Source organism: Diadema antillarum, unplaced genomic scaffold (genome assembly GCF_040938485.1).
Source record: "Diadema antillarum isolate AM-2024a unplaced genomic scaffold, OU_Dant_1.0 seq00001638_RagTag, whole genome shotgun sequence".
NCBI classification, from domain to species: Eukaryota; Metazoa; Echinodermata; class Echinoidea; order Diadematoida; family Diadematidae; genus Diadema; species Diadema antillarum.
Window position 1 is genome coordinate 47,700 of NW_027272344.1, and position 18,424 is coordinate 66,123.

An 18,424-nucleotide genomic window follows, 5' to 3' on the forward strand; every position below is an offset into this window, starting at 1 on the left:
TTTTTTTTTTGGGGGGGGGGGGGAAACCAACCTTATTTGGGACCTTATTTCAGGATTTTTCAAAAAAGATTTCAAAACTTTCCCTAATTAAAAGTATTTCAGGAAAAAAAAAGACACTAAAAGACCTCCTACTTCAACCATTATTTGGAGAGATTTTTGCCCAATTTGAGCCCCTAAAATATACCCCTTTTCCCTGAAAATCCAGAAATGCATACGGTAAAGATGAAGACCCGACTGTGGGGGGGGGGGGGGGGGGGGGGGGGGGTCTCGGAGTTAACCAAGTATCTTTTGTCCCACCTACTGTGATCTGGGTATTCAAAGTGGCTGTTAGAAAACCTTATGCTTGAATATGTCCCTTCATCTTCATCTTCTTTTATGAGTAGTTCATAATCTACAGGAGTTTGTAATATTCCATACATAATCAACTCAGCATGTGAAAGAACATTCAAATGTGGTTGAATGTTTGAAACAGACACACAACACCAAATGCTCCACTGGGAAACTGCATCTTACTAAATACATCAGAACTGCTGCCAAGTATTTCACTTTTTGTAGTAGATGTGCTACATCTTCAAATATTCTGAACACTAATATCAGCGTTTGTATACTTATTAAAAAAAAATGCTATGCCAATGAAGAGTGATAATGCTCTTGCCTCTTTCAGAACAAAACAACTGATCAATATGTTAACAAAGAAAAAAAAAGTGGTACAACTGTACCTGAATATTTATGTATGTTTGTTATGTATGGTTCTATGAGTTTATTTTAGTTATATTTATATGATTTCCAGCAATAAAGTTGACTTCCAATGCATGGATGTATGTGTTGTGTCTTTTGTGTATGTATTAAACAAGAATCGTGTTCAAGAATTTTTAGTACAGTACAGTTATGCTCACTAAGGGTTTAAACAGTATAGCCTACAATTGTGGAGCAGTGGCTTATAGGGTACTGTAGTTAGAATGAATTCTTAGCCCCTTTGAAGGAAGAAATGCATGGAAAAGAGCATCAGCTGTATGGTCCCAGAACTTATACATCTAAATTTGTAACTCTTATTCATGATCTGTTCTGTATCAGTGTGCATAGAAATATGCCTGTATTAATGTTAAATGAATGTTATTTATTACCATTATTATTATCATTATTAATATTGTTACTATCAATTGTAGTAGTAGTAGTGGTAGTAGTTATGATGATAATTATGATAATTTATTTTTATTATTATCATTATTATTATCATCATCATCATCATTATTATTAAGGTCTTATTTACCCAGGGTAGCCTCTTCAGTGTTGCCACTGCTCTACCAGAGGGCCCTCCTCTGTACCATTTCATAGGTGGTTTCTTATTATTACTATAATCTCTATCTGACAATTTAATATGTTAATGTTAGGAATCCATCTTTCTCTAGGGCTTGATATCTATAGAGCTCGAGATATGTCACATGAAGAATTAAAGGGATTGTATAGTATTGGTGGAGATGAGGATTGAGCTTTTAACTTTTTGTGAGATACCAAGAAACCACCTATGAAATGGTACTGAGCATACCATTCTAAGATCCATTCAAAGTTTATTTGGTGAAAATCAGCTTTGGAATGGCTGGGACATTCAAAAACAAGGTAAAACAGAGCGATTGTAAAAAAATTGTTTGGTCCCACCTTCTGATAGGATCACTCCATTTTGGATATCTCAGCCATTTCAAAACCAATTTTCATGAAATAAACATTGAATTCCTCTGGGTGGAATTACATGCTCTTTCACATTTCATAAGAGATTTCTCATTATCCCACCAAAAAATGTTAGAAACCTGAAGTTAGGTCTCAATCAAAAGATATGATCAGTTGTATGATCCCGAAAATTTTATATCTTCTGAAGTTGTAACTCTCATTCATGTTCTTTTCTGTATCAATGTGCAGAGAAATGTCTGTATTAAGAATTATATAAATGTTATTACTACCACTGTTATCATCATTGATATTAACATCATTGTTGTTGTTATTATAATTGTTATTATCATTATCATTATTATTATTATTATTATCATTACATATATTATCGTTATTGTTGTTATCATAATCATCATCACTATCAGACAATTTGATATATTTATGTTAGGTATCCATCTTTGCATAGGGCTTGCTATCTGTAGAGCCCGAGATATGTCACAAAGAGTTGAGCTTGCTGGTACACTGTATTATATATACTGTACATAATAGAATTAATTACATAATGATACATCCCCCCCCAAAAAAAAATAAATAAAAAGTAAACAAACAAACAAACAAACAAAACAAAACATTCTTCTACATAAAATGTATTTATGAAAGAAAACTTAGTATATACATCTACAGTGTATATGTTATGCTGTGAGGAAAGAAGTGTCAATTTCCTATTAAATCGTTGCGTGTTGTAGAAAAAGGGGATTGTTTTTCTGTACAAACTTCGATCAACTTGAAGAAATAGTGTAGTAGAAAACATATTGGCGAGTGGCTAGTACTTCAGTTGAAACAGTGGGGTAGGGATCTGCAGTCCCGCCTCTTTTTTTTTTCTTTATTTCATTTCTTTTTTTGGGGGGGGGGGGTGGGTTCTAAAAAAGAAAAAAGTACCATTGAACTTGACCCCTCTCCCCTTCTCCCATATCCCTTGCAGCTTTTAATATGCAACGAAGTTCCCAACCTTATCTTCCCTTCCGACCCCCCCCCCCCCCGAAAAAAAAAAAATATTATCTTTGCCTTTGTTCTGTCCATCTGTACTCTGGACAGATCAATGGCACGGGTCTTCAGCGTTTACAGATCTTCGATATACGATCTATCTCTCTGTGGGTTTTGCGTTTCATGTGTTCCCTGCCGAGATCACGTCACCGCACGCTGCTTGTAAATATGCGTAATGTAATGGATTTTGGCAATTACTCATGCCGTGATCGCGATCATGATATCGCATTTGCTGAAGGTTAGAAGGATGTCGAAATTGGATGTGGCTGTAAATAAAGGGGAGACGGTATCATAATATGATCTTGATCTTTTCGTGACATTTTAGTCATGAAGGTATACGTGTGAGAGAAAGGATAATGTAGAATGCACGAGTTGCCTTCCAAAGTGCATTGCTTTTTTTTGTATGAGTAGGCCTACCGGTATTTGCTTCGTGTAGAAATTTTAGTTTGGTTGGACGTGCTGTAGGATGAGGAGATTCCATTGTCGTTATGCGATGTTTTGTGGGACATAATTAATCAAGTTGATGGATGGATGGGAAGAGACGTAGATATGAACAAAGTAGGTTGTCTGCGTGTGGATAACACGAACATGTAGGATGGGCGAGCATACGGCAGAGCATACAAGAGTACCTCTGAATACTCATGAATTATGCATACATGAAAATATATACACATACATGCATGCATACAACAATAACCATTATGTAAACAAATACAAGAGAATGTACGACGTTGATCGAAATAATCCTCATATTTCTTTTTTTTTTTTTTCTGACTTTGTTTACATTTCGAAAACGCGATCGGGCGCTCCGGTTAAATTCTTTTATCATCCGCACTCCACCCCCTGCAGTTTCCTTACTGTCATAATGATTTCAAATGCGTTAATGTATCACGCTTTGTTGATTGTTGGTTCTCCGCATACAGTGGCTGGACATTTCGACAACCAGTCAAGCCTTTCAATACACATGGGATTCTGAAAGCCTTTCGCAAAATACGCTATTAACTCTCTCATGTTTGTGTCCTGCAAGCGTGACACGTAGCCCCCTATTCACCGGAGACGAGACCTTTTGTGCGCGGTCACCGGGCCGGTTGTTAGGCACAAAACCCGCTCATTGATCTATTGGGGGTTGACCCCATAGTGCTGGCGCGGAGAAAGGCGTCCCCTAGCAACGGGGCTGGGGCACCAGTAAATTGATTGTGTTATGCACTTACGTGCCGTATGTTGCGAAGTCTCGCGATCACTCGCCCGCAGCACACTTGCATGTTTGCCGTAAATTACAGACAGACCACCGAGCGACGTTTCGCTCTCGCATGCCCTAACAACCAGCAACTGGAGATATCTACTCCCGGGATACCTTTCTGTCGTCCTTCGAGACATTTTGTGACTTCGATAGACTGAAGGTGAGAAAGAATGTTAATATAGTACTTTAACTATTCATTGTAGTTATCATCATTTCTCTGTATCATGTTATAGATTGGTGCTGCTGATACCAGTTCTGAATGAGCATGCAGAAAGGAATATATATTGTCTTTCATCACAACTTGCAAAGATACTGCCGAAAACAGGATATATGACTTCTCCCAGAAATGGTAAATTTGCGTCATTATAGCTTTGTTGAAGTATTAAAATTGCTTGAGTATACAACGTGCTGTAATTTTACACAATCTGAGTATGAATTATATTCGTTTCATGTAGAAACACTCGGGAAATGTGTGTCGCAGAACAATACAATCTGACTGCTTGCCAGAATTAGTATTTTTAATAATGAATAATTAGTTTTTTATGTATTTTCGATAAAAGCGCCGGTAACAGTTTACTAATCTGTTTGTATCTTAACATATACGAGATGTATTATGTACATTGAAGGGACTACAATATATAGACATTGTGGACATGTTATACCACGAGTATTATGTGACATATGAATTCCGGGGCACGTACAATGTACAATGTAGGTCGTCAGGAAACCGGGCGGACAACGAACGCCCCCCCCCCCTTGTTTCTAAAAACATGAAAACTGTAGGATGTTTGTGAATCTGTATAGATCAAGCAATAGAAATTCAAAATTCGGATAATGACAGTGGAAAATAAATATAATTTGTTTGTATCATCATGGTGACCATAGCAAATAGTCAGTGATGCGGCATAGTATTGTTCAATATACAATAGTTCAAGTAGGATTATGAAAGAGATTTCCAAGTTGAACACCAACAATATGGTTAATCTAGCACTGCACTGCCAAGTGAGACACATTTTCATTCCATGTACTATGCATTCGTCTAGTAGTGTAGTGTACTTTATTGCAATCATCTGGAAAGTATGTGCGTTTGCTATTTGTTTGTTTGTTTTGGGTTTGGTGGTAAGAAATAAAATATGCCTACGGCCATATGCCCAGCTATAATGTAAATTTTGGGAACATCATTACGCAAGCATTGTTATTGATCTTTCTTTTTTAAGGTACGTTGTATATTTTGGAGATTTTCAGAAAAAAAAGGAATCGACGTGCAGTGTGGCATAATTATACACTTATACGAGCTGCTTCATCAGAATTTAGCGGAAACTTTGTTTCATGCAAGTACATGTATATTGAGAAGATGGCTATATTATTTGTATATACAGTATATGCCTACTGTATGTAGGAGTCAATTATCAAAGTCAGTCTTTAATGCTCATTGCTGTAAAACGGAATGATATTGAGGAAGGTATTGATCAGCAGATAAACATAGTAGTTTCACAAGGGTGATTAAATCGTCCTGTGTGAGATGGGGAGAAAGTGTTCACCCACACAAATTTAACAACCCCCCCCCCCCCTCTTCATTCCACTTTGTTTACAAAACTACCTTTTTACAAGTCCAGATATTGCACCTTACTCAAAGCGAAAGATCTCTAAGATAAAATCAGCGAAATGTAATGATGAGAAGAATAGATAATCGTTACTAATTTAGTTGGCATATCTACGGGTATACGTCACACTTTGACTTACAGCATACAATATATTTACAGTAGGGCCTATCATTGTACACTGGCACAGGTCAAGGAAACTCAATTTCTAATTCGACCGTTGTTACACCGTTTAGAGATTGAATTATCCCCTCATTTGGAATCGCCATTTCCCGGCCTGAATTATTATTTCGTTCATTCAAAATTCAGTATGAAACACAAAACCGCTGAACTTTGCCTCACACAATCATAGCAGGTGTTCAGCGTTGCTATGGTGATCTTTACCTCGCTCTCTCGGATATTGCTTCACGGATACTACGATGTGTGCTGGTTACTAGTTTTTTTATGTATCCCAGAGGCTATCTTCCTATGATATCCTTATGCTCGCATTCCATCGGTGTACGTTCGCGCGCTGCTCCGTTATGTCCAACAGACCAGGAAAGTGGAAAGGAATCCATTTTCTCTCCTTCATGCCAGCTAGTTTGTACTCACAATGATCATATTAAACACACTTGATCGCCAGAGGAAAATCAATATCTATATTGTACCTGTCAACCTCGTCGCATGTAATGGGAGTCTTAAATGGAATTTTTTTTTTAAAGAAGAAAATTAAGGCAGAATTTTGGCACCATATACGTCCGCAATTATGTTAGACTTAAGAACACTTTTTGTCACACACAAAAAGAGTGGGTTGACTACAGCTGTAATTGATATTGGCTGGGAACAGCATACAAGTACCTTGTACATCGCCGTTAAGATTATGAATAATAAACGCCAGTGTATATGTCGTCAAGGATACAGTCATAGTGAGATTGGGGTGGAATATTGTGTATCAAAAGCTTGTGGCATAGAGATATGCGTGCTGTTATTGATGTTCTTGCTGCACTTAATCATCTTCCGTGCATTATCTTTTATCATTCCACCTCTTCGCATTGATACGTAGGCCTATATCTTGTCCCCGCGGAACAGGGTGCATCGTTTAATATTTTACGTGCACCGGAAATATATTGTGGGATAAAAAGTATGATTTTGTGCTATCAAACAAGCATGGTACAAATCGATTGGTTTGAATGAGCGTCGTGTTCAATAAGTTTCCTCTATGTATAATATACTCACGTTATACACCGATGTATAATCAACCTATATCTTTTCTCAATTTTCCCATGGACAGATTCGTCCCAAATGAGTATACCTGTGTTTCGGCCCTCCAAGGGCGACACCCTGGTCGTCCGCAACACCATGGGCCTCGTCACCGACAACAACACCCGCACCGCCAAGCTCCCCATGACCCAGAAGGACTTCGCCGGACGCCGACCACACACTCAGGCCAGTGCGCGATTCGGCCAGCTCAGCCAGAGCTCGTTCTTTGCGCGTCACAATCCACACTCTAAGCGCGTCAGACATATCAAAGGTAAGGTATCCTACGAGAAAAAGAAAGAGTCTTTGACAAATTGACATTTTCTCAAATACCTATATACAGGGAATCTTATTTGTATCTGTTGAACTGTTTACGAATTGCATGGTTAATTCATAGGGTTAAGAAACTGGCTTCTCAAAAGAATACCAGCGCGAGTGAAAAGGCTGTTTATGTTTATTTTCAGCTCACTTTTAAAAACCGTCTTCAACCTGCCCGACCCCCCCCCTCCCCTTCTTTCCACATATTTCTCAGCAGACATATTTCTAATGCAAGTATTCAAATATTTCAAAGAAGGCCACTTTGTACCGGGTATGCTAATTCGTTCATTTTGTGTATTTTTATGTCGGAAACCTTGAAAATAATTGTTTTTTCACAGTAATAGCATCAAAAAGTGTTTTTCTGTTCTTATCTTTCTTTCTGACCCACATACTGAAAGATCACTGAATAAAATGACGAGAGTATTACTGTTAAATGAAATTCCGGGAAAACATGATAGCGAAGGAATATGTTAGAATGAATGTGCTATGTTTTTATCTCATGGTGTGCTTTTTTTTTCATGTTTGATTTGATTGACAATATAATGCACATGTTCGTTCCTTCTTCTGTATGCATGTAATTTACATTATTTTGTTCCATTCCTTCAGAAGGAAGTTCAAATCTCTGAATTATAATAATTTTCATTCCAGTCAATACAAGTGGATTTCTAACAAAGAGTAGGACAAAGTCCCTGCAAATTCGAAGAAAAAGATTTTCACTGTTTAGCTGGACATTTCAACGTGCCTCGTGTTCTTGATAGACTTTGATCACAACCTCTAGTTACATGTATCACAAGCTGGTTTGAGACGTATCCAAGATAATTTCATAGATAATGATGAACTCAAAACGATACACCATGAACTTCACTTTCTCAACGAAGACCAGTTGCAGTGATGCCCAACACCTGTCTCCGTTTATGTGAATATTGTGATAAATGATAAGAATTGAGAACGATGAATGTCCACATCAACATTGTGTGACAATATCAGAGAACTCTATCACTTTTTGATGATGTATTCCGGGGATGTATTTGAAGAATTTAGTTTGTATGATAGATTCGATCTATGATTTATCTCTCCTGAAACGAATGACCCAACTAACACATTTACCGCACACACGTAACTCCAGGGTTACTAGATTATCCGATTTGCTCCGTGCACGATGACGGCTACATCGCAAACTCCCGGCTGAGTCTCCGTCGTCCGACCACGATGGGAGCGAGGGATGACATGGATCTACTGAGGAGGTCGTGGCCGCAGGCATCGCCGAATGGGGGCAGACTCCCCGTTCACGCCATCAACTACCACCCCAAACACATCAACCCTTCCCTCGGGAATCACAAGCTGAATTTTCTTGATGCTAACACCATGTATCCTCGATTTCCGCTCTCCTACAAAGAGAGAGCTGACCCAACTTTTGGTCTGAGTAAGTCGTGAAATGCCCCCACCCCCCCCCCCCCCGCATCTCCGGTTGCTGCATATTCTGGAAGTCGCACTAAACCCATGCTAAACACGGCTATTGGCACTGAGCCACAACTTCTCCTTTCTCTTGCCATCTCGGTGTTGCCATGGTTACAATGGTGTACATAGCCTACACTAACGCTCTATCGTCATGCATGCATCACGCCAAATGTCATACAAACTAACACGGAAATCGGTTCATCCCTTGTCATTTTTTCTTCCACAGATTCAGCGAGCAATGAATTGTGTTTCAGTGACGACAGCATTAGTGAAATGATATATTAGTATGAGTGTAAAATGTATATCATATATGCATGTCTTTGTAAATATCTTACTGTCGCCTACTAACTCATTGATTCCTACATTTTGTGCATCTACCTCTCCCCTCAGCTGAATACAATCCAAACGATCACAAAACATTCATTTTTTTGTACACATAGTATCTTTCGTCAGCCTGTCAAGGATTATTACACCGTACAGAAGACGGACCCACAAGTTCTTGAGCAAATCATTTTAGCAAGATGGAATGTTAGCTAAACGGTTTATACACGCATCGTTTTAGTCCTTGTAAAATTAAAACCCCAACGACACTTATGCATAAAACCTCTAATTGTCTGGCGCCAGTGGTAGCTGGCGAAGTTTCACACGTTGGTTAAAAAATGAAACGTTGACTCATGAGAAAATTAAATTTTCTCTCCTCGCTTAATATTAACATAACAAAAACACTCTAAATTCAGACGTTTACTCTAAACGTGCGAAAAAACATATTTCCTCACACAGTGTAGTGTACTGTAAGAAAAAAGTCAGTTTTTAAATTTCGTGAAGATAGAAAAGGCAAGCTTGATTAAAGACTGAATAAGCCACACTGCCGGTTGTCATGACGTGTTGGCCTAATGAGTCAAGAGTGCCATCCTATATATCAATATTTTCTGTCTCCGGGTTCGACTGCAAGGTCAAAAGAAGCGTGTGTATACCTCAAACATTCCCCCCTGGGTTGTCGAGGACGAATGGCGCCCATGTGGCAAGCCACAAGAATTGGCCAATCACAAAATGATCCATCGATTTTGGTTGGTTTTTTTTTTTTTTTCTTGCCGTCGATACACACATCAGGCCTACTGGACGTGCCGATCTGCGCCGTGCACGACGAAGGCTACTTCGTCAACCCGCGGCTTCGGAAGCGTCCGGCGACGGCCGAGGCCCGGGGCATGTACACGTTCCGCATCCCTCACGTCAACCAGCAAGAATACCGGGTCCACGTCCAAAACCCAACCCTAAACTCATCTCGGTACCCCCATCAACACCCTCACTGGTCTAAAGCATGTTCCCTACAGGGCTTCAGAGAAAAGACTCACGCACCGATATTTGGACTCAGTACGTGATTTCAACCCTAAAATGCACCCACTCCACTGCCTGGTGGATCTGGTTTGCTTTGAAGTCTGAACACTTTGGCTTGCTGCTAACAGTATGACGTGTCCTCATGCATATCATTTCGTCGGCCTGAGTCTCAATGCATGGCTGATTTGTATCTTCAGTGCACTTCTTCAGCTCGCAGGTTATGACAACCTGTCAGAGCAGAGCGTGATAAAAATACCCTATGAGCTTGAGCACCCTTTGTTAATACTGATATTTCGACTTTATGGGTACCTTAGTCCCCTTTGATTGAGAGGAATATATGCTTCCATGATTGTTTCCATCTAAATACTCACTGCTGAAGGACATCAATCACATTATTCGGCAAATCCATACACTCACGATATTACAAAAAAAGTCGCAATCACCACCACTTCTGTGAATGGTAGCAGTTAAGTTTCCATTATTTGTTATCTATGATAATAATACAATTGTAATATTCATTTGACATATTTCACAGTGCTTGACTTCAATCACAGCCTCGCCAACATCTTCATCAAATTCATTTGTTACTTTCCTATGCTTATCTCACGCCTTTGGCTCTTATGTTTAAAAAAAAAACACTTGTTGTTGTGTGACTGCCATCACTTGTCGTGATACTAACCTACAAACTTTGCATCGGATGCAACTCATCTGTCAATTCTTGCCTGACACGCTAAACTGTTTTAACATGTTTGATCTCAGCATGTGTTTCCGAAACCCATACAAGGCTTTTGTGCTGTGAATGTGTGCTATGTTTCTTCCTAATTATTTCAATATTTGAACGCTGCTATAATTCTTCTAATTCTTTCTGTGTGCCCAGTTTGTCTACCGTGTGCTGAAGTACATTTGAATACGCTCGCCTATTTGATCAATACGGTTTGCATTGTCGGCATGCATCACAACAGAACAACTGCGTATTTCAGTCTTTTTCCCTTTCATAGGAGTATTGATTCTCCCGACATTATAACGTTGCACATGGAAATGTATAAAGGCATAGTAGCGTTGGCTTTTACAGATCAATTTCAACGAGACACGTTGTTTGCTCTTTTCGTTGCTTGTATCAATATGAACCCACGTCATAGCCATTCGCCAACCCCACCCCACCTCCTCAATTTGGTGAGGATGTATCAACATCACTTTAAATTTAGTGTCGTTTAGGCCTACTCCCCGTATCAAACAATGTACAACTAATAAGTTCGGTTCTCCTCGGTCCAATAACAGCCTTTTTAATGATGCATTCTTTGATACGTTTTTGGTGTAGAATCAAATCAATTTCCACCGGTTGCATTACTTTATTAATACTTCCGTGCATTTAACAATCTGTAGGCAGGTGAAAAAGATGAAATGGTGGGCCATCGTTACTCGCTCGATGGCTTCACCCTAATATCAGTAATAATTTATGCATTACATCAAATCTCAATCAAATCAGTCGATATTGAGCCAAAACGCGTCTAGACAGAAAGTGCAGTTCAACCCCAACATCAAAGTTCGTACGGCGTTGAATTTCATCATGGCTAAATGTTAGCGCATTCATTGCAGTATACACCGTCTATAGTGCAGATTGCACGAATTGCCACAAAAGGAAAAACAATAAAGATACAAGACAGCGGTACACTGAGCGCTGCATCGTGAATAATCGCTTTGGGTCATACTCTTCATGCTTTGTTCTGTATAAAGCGACCATGGCATGCTTTCATTGAGCCTATACCCACTCACGCTATGTCAGCGACTTGAAGGCAGTTCTCTTTTCTTTTTTTCTTCGCGGTAATTGAGCTTAACCCTAAGAACATCCCTTTTGCTGTTATACGTAATTCTGTACGTGATGCATGCCAACATAACATCATTTCTGAGTAAAGAACTTCCCTGATGTCTTACATTATCGTGTATGGCCTACATCGCAAAAGTGACTGTTATTATAGACGAAAAAAATTGCATAGGTAATCACAATGTTAAAATATTTTGATTTGCATTCAAATTATGTCTGACGTAACAACTTTTAGTCAGTATAGTACATTTTCTTCAATGTATGTTGCCTAATCGATAGAATAGTTAAGGCTAAAACATCGCATGAATAGCACTGATGATCGGTATCGTATTGGAACTTTTACTCTGATGAAAACATTCAAAGTCATGAATTGCATATAAATGATATACGAATTGAATAAAGTGATTTTGATACATCATATTCACATAACATTCAAAGATTATACATGTGGGTAATAGTAGCATGATATTGACTGGTAACGTGATCTCTTTCTTCTCGTGCAGTTCCCGTAACCGACCGGTGGCGAGACGAGCTTCGTGCGATCACGGAGCAGGCGGGACTCGGCTTGCCCCGAGAGATCAAGGAGGTGCAAGCCGAACAGCCGAAACGCACTTCGGTATACTCGGCCGAAACCGGTCGGCTAATTCCGCCACCTTCGCGAGCGATGTCGCGTGGGGTCTCGCGACAGAAGCAGCACGATCACGAACTCATGTACCATATCGCAGCAGAAGGAAGCAACGAGTCCCTTGTGAGTTTCCTCTTCTTTAACGTGAATCTTCTCTCAAGTATTTTTCTTTTGAAGTTTTAACTTGCACAAATTTAGACATGTCTAGCTTTCTCCGCCCCTACTAGGGCCTATACCAGGAAAATAATGAATGCATACGAAAAAACAGATTTACCTCTCAGGACTATCAGAAACATGAGAAGATAATGTTAGCTTTTGCAAGTTACATATTCCCTCGTTTCATTGTACTGAATTTTAGATGATCTTTTATATCATTTTAAAAGATAGATAACACTATCACATGAATACATGACTGTATTGGGTGGTTATATTGATGTACAGATGACGGGGAGATACGCTGATCTGTATATCAAAATACAGAGTAACTGTTCGGGGAAATGAAAACCGGTTGAATGAACGTTGAAGTGAGTTCAAATTGTGGGTCAATCTATTATTCATCATTCGTACAATTGCTGTTGAATAGTCCAATGCACGCATCGCGGAGAGACGGGCAAAGACTCGGAGCGACTTTTATACTTCCTGCATATAAATGTAGTAACCTTTTCTACTCAAAACAATCATCGAGTAACGTATAATAATGATTGGTGCGAACGAGGTCTTGTTGATTGTATTCGGTTGGTGTATAAGAGACAATAATAATCCTCGATGTATACTTGATAACTTTTTCGCTTAAGAAACTATACATGTGTGTGTGTGTGTGTGTGTGTGTGTACGCGCAAGCATTTGTTTGTCATTTCGGAAAGTCTTGAAAGTGGTCCTTGAACGATAAAAGCGAACCACCAACCACTAAATCCGATGGTATTGTTTCTCTTACTCTTTCCTTTTTCTGCGTCAATTAAATGTCCTTATTCTCCTGCAAGGACATTTATTGTCTCTGAAAGAATCACGGCTCGGCCTTGTTCGTTGCATGTTTACAAGTGCTTAAGATCGATACTTTTGTTGTGCGATACAATAATAAGATCGATGCATTTGTTTCTGGGAAAGGCACAAAGAAATAACAAACACAAAAACTCAAGAGAGGTTCGTGCAAAGGGAGAGTCGCGCTTCCTTATACGGGAAGTTTTCCTTCATGTTGGAATGCTTTCCCTATGGCGGACCACTTTTCCTAATGTTGATGGGCTGCTCTTCCTAATTTATCTGAACGCTTTCCGTTATCGTGGGCTGTCTTCCCTGGTCTTCACTCGCCCCTTTCGGTTATTTTGGGCCCCTTCCCATTATTATTGAATGATTATGCCCCCCCCCCCCCCGCATAATCAAGATATAATGAAATCAGACGCAAATCCAAGGTGATTAGAATGTTCCATAATGTCCAAAGGCGGTATGACTAAGTAATTTCATATCTTATCAAGCATCGAAGGAATGATAAATTCATTTGAGTCTCATGACCGGCTAACACGCGACATTGAATCTAAAAAATTGAACATACATAATCAATGCATACATAGATTTATACATAATCAGTATCTATGCTTTGTTTCGTCTTTTTTTTAAACTAGCCTTTGATGTCTGTTCGTGGTTTTAGTTTGGGTTTTTTCGCCAATTGGGGTCTTTATATTAAGAGAATGTCCCTCATATTCATCCAAATAATCATGCCCCTTGAGCACTTTGCTATTTAGACTGATGACAGTTAACTGTTTACCGTTTCGTGTCCACTTTGTGTGATTTTCTCTAATTATTCCAGGTGCTGGAAATGCTATGTCAGATTCTTCAGACAGACTCAATCAGTGCGGTCCAAGCCTGGCTGGTCTCAGCCGGAGAAAGAGGTCGGTTAATTAATTTACGTCTGTTTTTTTATTTATACATATATATATATATATATATATATATTTGTTCGTATCAAACAAATAACAGATATCTCCGTTGCATGGCTATTGCTGTTATACTATGTTAATTTCTTTATTTTTAAGTTTCACTTGCATTTTCTGACTATGACTGTCTTTAGGTATATACTTGAAGCAAAATTGTGTATTTTATGTATATTTGCTATAATATCCGCCAAGATTTACAAAGAATATCCATTGGCGACAATAAAATCAATCAATCAATCAATCAATCAATCAATCAATCAATCAATCAATTAATCAAAGCATAGACGACCGACTTTGCAATTCAATAGTCAGTTAGTCGGGATGCAATACATTCACTGCATTTATAGAGCCAATTGATATGTCCGTTTTTATGTAAGAGAAATTATGAAAAGTTTGTGATGCTGGACATGATGACGAGATACACTAATTCTTGTTTCCCTCTCGAAATCTTGCAGAAAAGAACCTCGTGCTCGACATGATTCGCTCGGCAATCAGTAGCGAAGAGTCGTATTTCCAGCATCAGGTCGCGGAGGTGAAAGTCCCACCTCCTCGCCCGTCGAGCAACCCGCCGCCCAACATGAATGTGACCAGCGGGTACGCCGAAACAGACCGTCCGTCCCCACCTCCGTTCCTGGGTAGGTTTCACGCGGTGTCCAACGCAGCGGCGCGCCTCGGCACACCGCTGAAGAACGGTGAAACTCAAGAGAAAACTATCTTTGATGATGAAGGTATGTCGATTTTCTTTCATATCTTGATCTATTCTTGACTCTTGACTTAATCTCACATTACTCAATTTCAAGTTTAAACAGCGTGTTTTCGCCAAAATCCCTTGATTACTTTATCACGTTAATAGAATGATAAAGAAGGAATAATAATTGTTAATATAAAAAGGGGCACTGATGACTGTAACTGTTGAAAAATGAAGGGGAAAAATAATTAATGCAAATTCATATCACGACCTTTTATCACCTGCTAGCTTTGTATGGCTGACCTTGTTTATACTGCCTATCATGGTAAGGAACCTTACCTCGCACGCCTATCATGATATGGCTATTATCAGATCAAAGCTCATGGAGGTAGACCTGGCAGTCGAGCTATGAATGGGCTCCATGTTACAGCATCACACCACTATACGTTTTTTTAATGGTAAGCTGCCCTAAAAACGCTTGTAATTCATGTCAAAGTTTTGATGAATTCCGTGTGCTGTCTTCTCAAGATATGGACTCTTCAACAGTTTCTTAATCCTAAGGTGTCAGCGAAATATCACAAATTGTGAAGTTCTTTTTTTCAAACTGTTTGATGTTTGAGGAAACTTTCCCTTTAAACTGACACCCTCGCCACTCTAACGAGACGCAAATTTCTTGTCTTATTCTCAAAAATCTCTTTAAATACTGACATTATTAAATAATAAAATCGTCGTCAATAATTTTCGATTTCTAAGTAGTCACGTTTAAACCAGACGGTAATATTATCCCGTCTCTCTCTCTCTGATACGTCTGTTTTTGTTTTATCGTTTCCAATGGCAACAGATCACCCCGCCCTTAGACCAGTGAGTCACAAGCCAGATGTCTTTAGGATCGAGCACAATTCGCCGCGTCCACCGACAAACAACGGCCAACATCCCGCGCGATTACCGCCGCTCTCGCCCAAGAGCGAAGAGAAACAAGCCCAACAAGTCGACTCGTGGAAACCGGATGAAGCAGTCGTTGGTCAGAACTAACGCGATTTCTGACCAACGCATTCTCTGCTTGGGGCTTTTGTTTTTTTCAGCGGCATTATGTTCTAAAGACATTTTCATGGTTTCATTCCTCTACAATTAGCAGCTTGTTATGGGCTGCTTGGAGTCTGGTCGCATTCTACTATGAAATAAAGGAAACACATTGTTACCGTTCATTTAGAACAATCATGGTCCGACTTCATCCAGTGTTATCTTGGATAATTACATTCTCATGTTTGGAAGGCTGACTGGGAGGTACTTTTCCGATTACAAAAAAAAAAGAACAATAGCAAAAAGTGAACATGGTAAAGCCAAAGGGAGACTTCGTGTTTGTTCTAGATTTCACAATTGCCAGACTGCCAATCCTACGTTCGCAATACAAGCAATATTTTGGACAGCGACCAAGATTGAATGATGTGCTACATGAATACATAGTTCAAACGACATTAACGCTCCTTGACATTGTTTTATGACAATCTATACTCATACCTGGCACCTTGTGAGTGTTCCTGCTCATTGTCCTTTTATCAGACAGACACCTCTAGCTATGCGAATTACCGTCAAAGCGTCAGAAAATTATCATATATGCAATGCTAAGATTTGTTTCCTTTTGTTTGTCTGTGTGAAATATCGGCGCCTTGGTGCTGAAACGATCGAAGTCCAAAGACTGTTTACATTATGACAAGACATGATTGATGCATAGCTCTCTGCAATACTGACGGGAACTAGATAAACTAAAGGTCATGGTCATGTTTTCATGTGTCTTGTCATTGCGCAACAAAAAAAAAAGACTTGTATCTGGCAGAGCGCAAACTAGAATGTTCTGTTTGTACACCTTAAAATGCATATTGTAGTCTACAGAGCATGAATAGACAGATTACGACACGATGCTCTTAAAGATTAAAGTGAGTTACTTTCAAACCCTGAAAATGACCCCATTCATCAACACTGCTTTAACACACACAAACACAAACAAATATATTTACATCAGCAGCAGAACAGCAAATAACAGTTTAAAGATCCACAGAACATGTAGTATTCTGTTCATGGCTTATTTTAAACATGACGAACGCAAAATATTTCTCCTGTTTGATTGTGAACATTAAATCAAGGCTCGACGACATGTTCGTTTGATACTGGGTATTGACTACATAGTGACGGTGATGCTTGTACACTCCGGGTCAGTTTGGAGTGAAATGGCTATAAATTGGGCGCTTCATTTAGAGCGCATTACATGAATAGCAGGTCGGTGGTTGATGTTTTTCTTCTTTATTTTCAATAATTCTAGAAAATGACGAGATGGCTGACGAAATCTAAACTCCGTCAATAAAAGTTATCAATATCGTCTTTTTAAAGAAATACAAGTGGGGTTATTATCTCTATCACTCTTTTTTTTTTTAATTCGTTTAGGAACTGCTATGGAAGGCAAGCGATTTTAATACACGAGTGATGTGGGGAAAAATGAAAGGTGAATGCTGTATCGCCTTGTATATGATGCAATACTTGATGTAGTTAGGAAGTAGTATTTGATATCTATGCAACTCCTGTTACGATTAAGTGTTCTTCTGTGTCAAATATTCGAGTTTTATACTGTGTAGTCCTATGCATTATGAAAGTTTTTTTTTTTTTTCATTGCAATGCTGTAGGTTTATCATACAATCAAACTCATGTTGCAGTGCTGCTAATGCTAACAGTGAATGTGCTGATTGTGCTATAACTTCTAATTTATACTATTTCTGATATTTCATTTTTAATACTATGCATGAATGTTCCTATACACTGTCCACAGTTGAACTGTATAATTTCCTTGCAAAGTCCGTCCGAGTTATATACAGTGTATAAAATGTAAATAGAATAGGAATTCAATGTAAATGACCAGTGCTTCACAGTACTACGAGCGGAAAGGATTTCACAAACAAGCAACAAACGGGACCCATGGAATGCACAGAAAATGAAATTTCGGGGGGGGGGGGCACTGTTCAGAAAGTGCACAACCGTCGCTTGTTGTCGTTTTTCACTTTCTATTTTGCATGCCTGTCTGTTTACCGTTCAGCTCGGGTGAAAAAAGAAGTCGACTGTATAAACGTAACACTTGCTACGAGTAAAGGCAGCTGAAGAACAGTGGATGTTTGCTACTGTAGTCAAAATTTGACTTCTCGAAACTATACCCACTGAGACAATTAAAGGAGCCACTAACACTTGATGGGATACTAGAAAAGAAAGCAAAATCACAAGCCATGTTTAAAAAACACGCAAAATGGACAAATTTCCTCCATCGTCAAACCTCAGAAAAGTCCTCTGGAAACTGTAACTAGATTTAACAAGTACAGTTGCCATTCGTGTTTCATGTCTCACACGTTTGATGATAACTGATTTATTTGCAGTCAAATGCACCACTTCTTACAGTTTAGATTTGCTTTTGCAGGGATAATCGT

The 18,424-nt window shown here is 39.1% G+C and overlaps 1 pseudogene; it reads left to right on the forward strand.

The window, feature by feature from the left end:
• The first annotated feature begins 3,998 nt into the window (after positions 1–3,998).
• Positions 3,999–16,723, forward strand: LOC139711293 (uncharacterized; annotated as a pseudogene).
• The last annotated feature ends 1,701 nt before the right edge of the window (positions 16,724–18,424 follow it).